The following is a 9,045-nucleotide window of genomic DNA, read 5'->3' as shown; positions in this document are numbered from 1 at the left end:
TTTACATTTTGAACAATAACAGTGACAAGCAAATGTCTTACAGAGAACAGGAAGAATAACTTGGAAATGAATATATGGGGTTAAACAAAGAAATACAATATACATAGCCTAATATAGGCAGAGGCAGATAACTTCTGTGTGGGGTTGATTATAGCTTTTAAGACTGTCAGGAGGTTGGGAATTGCATTTTGTACTTTTGGGCTGCCAAGGAGTTAAAGTTGAAGAATTCTTTGGGGAATTCTTTGTGATGATCTATGGAGTTCTTTGTGTTGTTCTATGGGGTATTGAATAGGGGTTCAAAGAGTTTTTAGAATTGAACTTGTCTAGTTCTTGTGTAGTTCTCTTATAGGTTGTTGACAATAGCTGATGTTCTTATATAGTTCTCTTATGGTTTGATAGAAAATGATTTAAAGGGGGACCTTGGCAGAGAAGCTTGCGCTGTCTGATGTTATGGAAAAGCTTGGTGGAAGAGCCAAGTTTTAAGCCTTTTTTTGAAAATAATGGGGCATTGCACTGATTTGAGTTCCGGCGGGAGCGTATTTCAGAGTTTCGGACCAGCTGTGGAGAATGCTCTTTTACTTAAAGCTGATTTCATTGGTGGTATCTGGAGATTGTTTCGGTAGGCATGTCTCACTGGTCTAGTAGAGGTGTGGAGTTGGAGAGGGGTTTTGAGCATGAGTGGGGCTAGGTTGTGTAGTGCTTTGTGTATTGATGAGAGCACTTTGAAGAGTATTCTGAAATTGACGGGCAGCCAGTGTAGGCTTTTTAAAATGGGTGAGATGTGGTCTCTTTTGTTGGTCTTGGTTAGGATCCTTGCCGAAGCGTTTTGCAACATCTGTAATGGTTTTAAGGCGTTTGCTGGTAGGCCTACTAGAAGAGAGTTGCATGGGGAGAAGCAGCGAAAAGGGGGATCAATGCTTGGGGGAGAGGAAAATGCAAGAGGTTGTGAACATATCTGGGGGGAGTGACTTCAAATGTAGTGAATGCTGAGAGATAAATGCTGGGAAGAAGTGAGAAGGGGCTGAATGTTGACTCCATCTCCCTCTAGTCAGCAATGGATGTTGGGAATGTCCCGAGTTATCCTTGTGCCTTGGACTGATCATTTTCTTATTACAGGTCATTTGTACTTTTCGTCTAGTCAAAGTTCATAAGTAAAAGAGATTGGATTGATCAAAAGACATTTGCTGAAAAGATTGCTTCTCAATTGTCCCCCTTCCATCCATTTATGTGGAGGTATTTATTTATTTATTTAAAATTTTTGTATACCAACATTCGTTAGGCAAACATCACATCGGTTTCCATGTAACATAAACTGGCCAACAGGGCTTTACAATGAAACTGATAAGGGAACTGGGTAGTGGGGAGGAGGGAGGAGGGAGGAGGGGGGAAAAACAAATGGAAAGTACTGTACAAATATATAAGCGTAATAAAGTGGTTTAAGTATAGGCAATGAAAAGTTATATACAAGTATTATAAATTCGAATATAATGAAAATTATATACAATGTAACTTATTTACAATAAAATAAGGTAGGTGTTACTGATTGGGAGATCATCTTAACCAAGGTCGTAGACGAAATTACCCCAGTCAAAGCTGTGCTGTTCAAATCTAAGTATGAGGATAGGAGATGGATTAATTCCTCAGTAAGAGAAAAGCATCACCAGTTATGATGAGCTGAACACGTCTGGCATAAACATTGATCTAGTTCTCTTTTAGGTGCTTTAAAAAAGAAGATGCTCAAAATCAAGACCTTGGTAGCTTCATCTAAAACATATTTTTATTCAAAACAGATTCGCAAGATTGGTTTTAACCCTGAAGCCTTGTTTGGGTTAGCAAAGAAACTTACTAATGAGCCCCCCACATCAAGAAAAGAGGAGGGAACTGCCTCTTATTCTGTTTCCTGTAATGACTTGAAGAATTACTTGAAATCCAAAATTCATAATTTGCTACTAAGTTTTCCATCAGTGTCTCCCTGGTACATCATTTCCTCTGATTCTCTTACAATATTCAGTTTTATATCAAAACAAGTCCCTCTTAGGCTAAGACAGTGACTGGAATTGGAGTTTGCTTGTCAGCCATCAAACAGTGGCTCCAACACAATAAACTCTCCCTAAATATTTCAAAAACAGAGCTGTTAGTACTTCGATGCTCTAATTATTCTGCTGCCCCTACTAACATAGTCCTGAACAATTTTGTTTTCCTATCTCACCTTATGTACAAAGCCTTGGGGTATGGATAGATTCTAAGTTATCTTTCCACCATCATAAGTCTGTGACCAGAAATGGTTTCTTTAAACTTAAAGTCCTACAGAACGTGCTGGAGCTGTGTGACTTCAAACTGATTGTTCAAGCATTAGTGCTACTTGTCATAGACTATCGCAACACCAATTATATTGGGCTTCCTGTCCTGCTACAAAACCTTTGCAACTTCTACTTAGTTTCACAGCACGTTAATCAACAGAACCAAATGCTCTGATCACATTACCCCCCCTGCTAAACCATCTTCTAACTTCTCAGAGCTTCCTCATTTCCATGGATCATTTTTTTCTTATGTTATCTACCAACCTACCCAGAATCTCAGATAACTCCTAGAATGAAGGATCGTGCTTTTTGCAGCCTTTACAGCAGCCCTGTTCTTAGAAAGGGGTGTCAGACGGGACTGACACTGCCTCTGTCTATGAAGGAGCAGGAATACCCTCGGATCAGGTCACACTTGATCCTGGTGCAGGACCCCAGATCAGAGCGTAGCAGGTCTCTGTGGCGCAATCGGTTAGCGCGTTCGGCTGTTAACCGAAAGGTTGGTGGTTCGAGCCCACCCAGGGACGCAGGCAAACTCTTCCTTTATCCACAAGTGACTGGGATAGAGGCTTTGGTTTGAAGGAGTCGCCTTTTTCCTACTGGAATTTTCTTTTCCTTTTTGTTTGCTCCTTCTGAGGAGAATTCTCTGTCCACTGCAGGCCCCTCTGTTCTGTAGTTGCCCATCAAAAATCAGTGTCAGCCTCATCTGCAGGAGGCAGGATGCATTGTATCTACCATGTGAAATGCAGGACATGAACGAAGTCCTCATTTCACCCAGAATCCTCTCTTCTGTGTCCCTTTCTCTCCATCTCCATTTCAAAATAACGAATGTGTGAAATATAAAATATTTACAAGACCCAAATGGTTCTAATCCTTCAGATTAATTTACTGTGTTGCACACATGAATTATAATTTTTAGTTCTTTATTGACTCAATGCCACTGCAGAACAACTAGGAGAGCTTAAAAAGACCAGATAATAACCTGGGTCCCCCGTCTCCGGTGGTTCCGCAGCTGAGGTAAGAGCCACTGAATCTGGCCCTTCCTATGGGATGGGCCCCTCTCCCACAGAATCCCTGTGGCAGCACCAGCAGTGCATCTCTTCATAGGCCGCTTAAACCAAGCTCCTAAGCAGCGTCCAAAATAACCCACACAAAATCCAAGCCATAAAGACACAAAGAGATTAAAAAAAAAAAAGTATCCTGGGAAATCCATCTGCTTTATTCTGCCTTTGTCTGCTTCTGGATGCCTAAGAAAGAGAAAGCCCAACCTGGGAGCTGTCAGTCTTATTAAAGTCCTGTGATCCTGATGCATGGAGAGCTCTGTTTCCCTCTCCATGGTGAGGCCGTGTGCCCGGTTTGGTGAATAACAGGGGCGTTCTTTGATTAATCCGGTTAGAAAAAAAAAATCCATCTTCGGAGCAAGAAGCATCAGAGAAGGAGGTGCGATCCGGTGCCTTTGAAACTACTAACTGCAGATCTCATGCAAAAGGAAACCAGGCAGCGGCGATGCATGGAGCGAGTTAGAGGACCCTTTATGCCTGAACCCGGGAAAATACATTCAGGTCCTAGCGTGGCGCTTGCTGTGCTGCAGTCTGTGAAACTCTGTCGCAGGCACCGGGTACCAACGGTAGCGTGGCCGAGCGGTCTAAGGCGCTGGATTAAGGCTCCAGTCTCTTCGGGGGCGTGGGTTCGAATCCCACCGCTGCCAGCAACCTTTTTTTGTTTTGTTTTTTTCTGCTTTACTCTGAGAATTATTATCGGTGCCGCCAATGTTCTCGTCTGCCCCGATTCCTGAATGCCGCTCCGTTTTCACCCTGCGCCCGGGCACCTGCAGCTGTTCGGATATTGGGAGTGGATGCTTCTGTCGCTCTACGAGCTCAGGACTTTCCTGGTTTACGCTGGGGTAGAAACTCCAGTCCTCCCTTTTAAGTGACCCCCCCAGCGCCTTACAGGAAGGAAACGCACTGTGAACCAGGAAAAGCAAAGGCATGGGGGTCTCCCCTACTCAGCTGGAGGTTTTATGGCGAGAACGAGTGCAAAGGGATTACCCCCCTCCCCTCCCCCCTCGTGAGTCACGTGCTCACGCACAGGAAGTTTCCCTTCAGCGCTGACAGGGCTCAGCCCACCCTCGGCTTTCACGGTGGCCGGTTAGCTCAGTTGGTTAGAGCGTGGTGCTAATAACGCCAAGGTCGCGGGTTCGATCCCCGTACGGGCCAGGTCTGCTTTTTCTATCATATATTTATTTATTTATTTATTTTAAGTTTTTCTATACCGGCATTCGCGATAAATATCGCATCATGTCGGTTTACAATTAACAAGTAGATAGGGAACAAAAAGGCAATAAATAACATTGATCTAAGTAATAATAATAGAATAATAGTAATGGTAGTAAAAAACATTAAACAAGAGAAGGCTAAGGAATGCAGTTACAATAAAACAAGGGAGTAATATAACTTGGATCAGAGAAAACTTGGATCATTCATTAACATATTTTACGTTATGCCTAAATATTTTAAATTATGTATTTTTTTTCTTATGCTAAAGGGCTGAGCTCTTGACATGTGTAAAAAAAAAAAAAAAAGAAGAATATTCTTTTCCTTTGCATTACAAATCGTAACCCAGAGCAGGATCTGGAAGGAAAAGCAGGCGAGGGGTTGGAAGGGGAGTAAGAGAAATACGAATAGAGGGATAATTAAAACAAAAAATAAGGCAGGAAGAAAGGACAGTGGCAGAGAGAAGCAGAAGGTGAGATGGAGAAGAGAAATCAGGGCTTTGTTGGGTCATGGTCCTGTATTTTACTATTGCACATCCACCAGATCTCCTACAAAGAAATACTTGTGTTGATTTTTTGTAAGTGCAATTGCAAGAGTGGATAGGAGTCATCTGCCACTGTGCCACAGTCAGGTTTACTAATCCTTAGGACTGTAGATAGCTGGGTGCCTGGTGGACATTTCATAATTTGCCTGCCTGGTTTGACAGTGGGGGACCTCAAGCCTCACCTAGATAGGATTTTAGACAGTGCTAGGGAGCAGCCAGCTGTCATGGCACACATGCGGGCACCAACCAGGCGGCATCTTCAGGTGGCAGAATATAGAGGCAGCTGCCTCAGCTCAGGCCAGCAGCCGCTGAAGAATGGAGAAAGGCTGGGGACCGCTCCTGGAGCATTCTCTGAAACCCTCCCTGTTCCTCGCACAGGACCCCGGAGGCAGGCAGAGCTCTGGAATCTCAACGTGTGGATGAATGAATGATGCAGGGAAGAGGGGTTCCGTTTTGTTAGAAGCTGGGAAACATTTGGGGGAAGGGGGAGCCTATTCTGAAAGGATGGAACCAGGCTGCTGGCGCTACCTTTAAAAAGGAGATAGAGCAGCTTTAAAACCAGAACAAGGAGAAATGCAGACAATTGCTCGGGAGGGCACGATTCAAAGGGAGGTATCTTCGCTTTCACATTATTATCTATTGTGGTATTTAATACTGAGCACAACTGATGTGTGCAAATGTAAAATAAAAAACTGGATTGCTACTGTTGTTGTTCTGTAAAAATGTATGCCACACATTATTCTGTTGCTAGGGATTACAAAAATACCAGAGGAGCTAGAACATCCCAATAGAGAGGGTCCAATAACAGCAGAAATAGCCCATGTGTCTATAGGGAAAGAACAGGTTGAGTTACATGATTCCAGATTATCCCTGTTAGCTACTAGGAATGCTGTACAAAAAGATGTACCGTGAAATGTCTGTATGCTAATGTCAAGGTATAGCAAGCACAAATTCACATCTTTTCTATAAACTGCCATCCTATGGACCTGATTCATTAAAAATAAATGTTTCTCTCCCTACTGACACCGGCTGGCTTGTTTCCTGCACAAACCTCAGAGAAAGAAATGTGACAGGGAGGCTGCTATGGGGACCCCCCCCCCCCCGTGAACCAAATTTAGGCTGCATTGATGAAGCAGGGTAGAAATGTGGAGGGCAAAAGGGCTGCAGGACTCAGAACATCCCAATTTCTAAGCTTCCAACAAAGCATACACATTGGGGATGGAGCAATGCTGGCGTACGAAGCAGGGCTGGATATGTCCATTTACCCAAAGAAGGAGAGAACCAGATAAAAAGAGGACAGGGTGGGCTAATTGTCCTCATCTATTATTTTCACCTAATACATGTTCAGACACAGACTGGTTAAAGGTTTGAGATAAACCTGATTCCAGACATTAGCCATGGGAAATGAGGACAATATTGTAGGGTCACAGAAAAGCGATGAGAGTGGATTTAAAGCCAGACGAGGTGGCCGAGTGGTTAAGGCGATGGACTGCTAATCCATTGTGCTCTGCACGCGTGGGTTCGAATCCCATCCTCGTCGGGTGGTTTTCGTTTGTTTTGCTTACTTTTAGATGATGTCCTACAAACCTGAATCCTAACAATGTGACAAAAAAAAAACAACCCAAAACCCAAAATCATTATTTATGGGACACAGTACACCTCTACTACTGCTGTCCCCTTGGACTATTCCACTCTGTTACCTCAGTTTGCAAGAGAAAGAAACTCAAGCAAGGAAGCTATAGTAACATTACAAGGTTGGCTTATAAGAACAGGAAGGTAAGAAGGCATTCCTTAAGAGGAAGCCACCCACAAGAAGAGCAACAAATGAAAAGTGAAAATAGGAACTCATGTGTAGGAAACCAGGTCTTTGTCTCCAGATCTGCTTTAACCCTCTGTACGAGATCTTTTATAAGAATGCACACCCCTAACCTACTGTGTCTTTTACCTTATCTTTTACTTCGCTGCCAATTCTTTCCCATGCTCACTTGCTTTCATGGTATTGGGAAGGCTGTAGCTTTTAGTTGATGTGTGTGATTCCTATTGGGAGAGCAGAAGTTCATTAATCATTGTAGGTGAATATCCCTGTGAACTGAACAGATTGAGTTCAGAAGTCATCATGTTCCAAGCAGGTCGGGGAGATGAGGGTGAATTAAACACATTGGTGATGGGGGAATAAAGCTGGTATTTGATTACACATTGGATTGTATAGAATAATTTACCCAAAGTGGTAGAGAACCAGCAACGCAGGTGACTGAGTGTGTGAATTGGTCTTTATCTGTCCTCATCTACTATTATTGCCTTATAGAAAGCATTTCTCCAGTTAGCCTCACTATCACTTGATTGGTAGATTTGGATTTCTTCAATCCATGTGAAAATTCCAATTCCGGGGGCCATTAGCCAAAGTTACTAGCCAGAATTGCTCTTTACCTTGACAGCCTCTCCTTCCCTTTTCTGAGGTTGTTCTATGCATACAGTGCAACTGGGTGGAAGTTGAAAGTAAACCAGAAAGAAATGAAGGAGGAGGAGAGTTGGGCAGATAGACGCAGTTACCTGCACAGATCTCTGCTTTTTTTTTTTTTTTTTTTTCTTGTTTGTGGCTGCACTACCAGTGATGATAAATGCAGATTTCCCCATTTAGGTTCTATGTTTACATCATTATAAAGAGGTGTTGCTCTACAGAGCCAGAGAGAAAAGTAAATATTACGACCAGATAAAAACTACGAGAGCAGAGCTCTGACCCCGACGTGATTTGAACACGCAACCTTCTGATCTGGAGTCAGACGCGCTACCGTTGCGCCACGAGGTCACTGCTGCCTGAGTATTACTTCTAGATTGTTTTAGCCGACCTGATAAATCTGATTGTATACACTAAGTATGTGAAATGAAGACCACATTGTAAGGCCACAACCACGACACTCCAGAGCACTTGTGCAAGCGCGGTTAAAGCTGAAGGCTGGTTAATCCACTGTGCACAGCATGTGTGGGTTCTACTCCCATCCTTGTTGCCTTACTTTAATGAGTGTTATGTATGTAGTGAAACTTTCTTTGGATATATATGGAAATGAACCCTCATCGCAAGTCTTCAAAAAACATCTCAAAACATGGCTGTTCATAAAAGCCTTTCCACCAGACACTTAACCCACCTACATGCACCTTACCCTTCCAGAAATCATCTCACCCACCCCTGACCCTACACCCCACTGCCCACCTCCCAGCAATTATTATATACTATTTAGGTTAAATTACTTATACCGCCTTCCTCTCCTCAATTATTTAATCCCTCCTGCCACTTAAGTCATAACTGAATGCTTACCATGTCATTGTGAACATTGTTACCATGTTATAATGGTACCATGTTATAATGTAATATAGTTATAATCTTCCATGTTATACTGTTACCATGTTATAATGTAATATAGTTATAATCTACCATGTTATAATGTAAAATAGGGTGGACCCCGCCCTATCTCTCAGCGTCCTGTAAACCGATGTGATATTTCGATCGAATGTCGGTATATAAAAAATAAATAAATAAATAAATAAATATATATTTTTCACATGGTGTTAAAGGATGCGCCTTACCAAATGCCAGAAGTCTAAATTAAAGTGCATATGAAAAGGTAGATAAAGGCATCTCAGAGACCTGGTGGAAGGAGGATAACTGATTGGACAGGGCTTTACTGGGGTACAAATTATATCCTATGCTTCACTACAGAGTCAGAGTTTATCACTGGTGCCAGATTCTCAGGCATTGAGCTATCTTACAGCCTCAGACCCGTTGGTGGTCTAGTGGAGAATCTTAACCTGTATTCATTTTTTCTACTCAATTCTCCATTTTTGTCCATAATAACTGCTAGCAAATTGTTTTAGCTGTATAATATTTTATTATATTTATTATTATTTAAGAAAGTCAATCTTTCCCCTTCATTTC

General features: G+C 42.5%; 5 non-coding genes across 5 annotated transcripts; 4 read left to right on the top strand and 1 right to left on the bottom strand.

Moving 5' to 3' along the window:
* Positions 1-2,750: 2,750 nt before the first annotated feature.
* On the top strand, positions 2,751-2,824 carry TRNAN-GUU. The gene has a single exon. It is a non-coding gene; the product is annotated as a tRNA-Asn (tRNA).
* A 1,099-nt stretch (positions 2,825-3,923) lies between these two features.
* On the top strand, positions 3,924-4,005 carry TRNAL-AAG. Its single transcript has one exon. It is a non-coding gene; the product is annotated as a tRNA-Leu (tRNA).
* A 434-nt stretch (positions 4,006-4,439) lies between these two features.
* On the top strand, positions 4,440-4,513 carry TRNAI-AAU. The gene has a single exon. It is a non-coding gene; the product is annotated as a tRNA-Ile (tRNA).
* A 2,059-nt stretch (positions 4,514-6,572) lies between these two features.
* TRNAS-GCU lies at positions 6,573-6,654 on the top strand. The gene has a single exon. It is a non-coding gene; the product is annotated as a tRNA-Ser (tRNA).
* Positions 6,655-7,848: 1,194 nt separating this feature from the next.
* TRNAW-CCA lies at positions 7,849-7,920 on the bottom strand. Its single transcript has one exon. It is a non-coding gene; the product is annotated as a tRNA-Trp (tRNA).
* Positions 7,921-9,045: the final 1,125 nt, after the last annotated feature.

The sequence above is a fragment of the Rhinatrema bivittatum genome, chromosome 16 (genome assembly GCF_901001135.1).
Source record: "Rhinatrema bivittatum chromosome 16, aRhiBiv1.1, whole genome shotgun sequence".
In the NCBI taxonomy this organism is placed as follows: Eukaryota; Metazoa; Chordata; class Amphibia; order Gymnophiona; family Rhinatrematidae; genus Rhinatrema; species Rhinatrema bivittatum.
The sequence above is the reverse complement of the archived record's forward strand: the minus strand, read 5'-3'. Positions and strand labels throughout refer to the sequence as shown.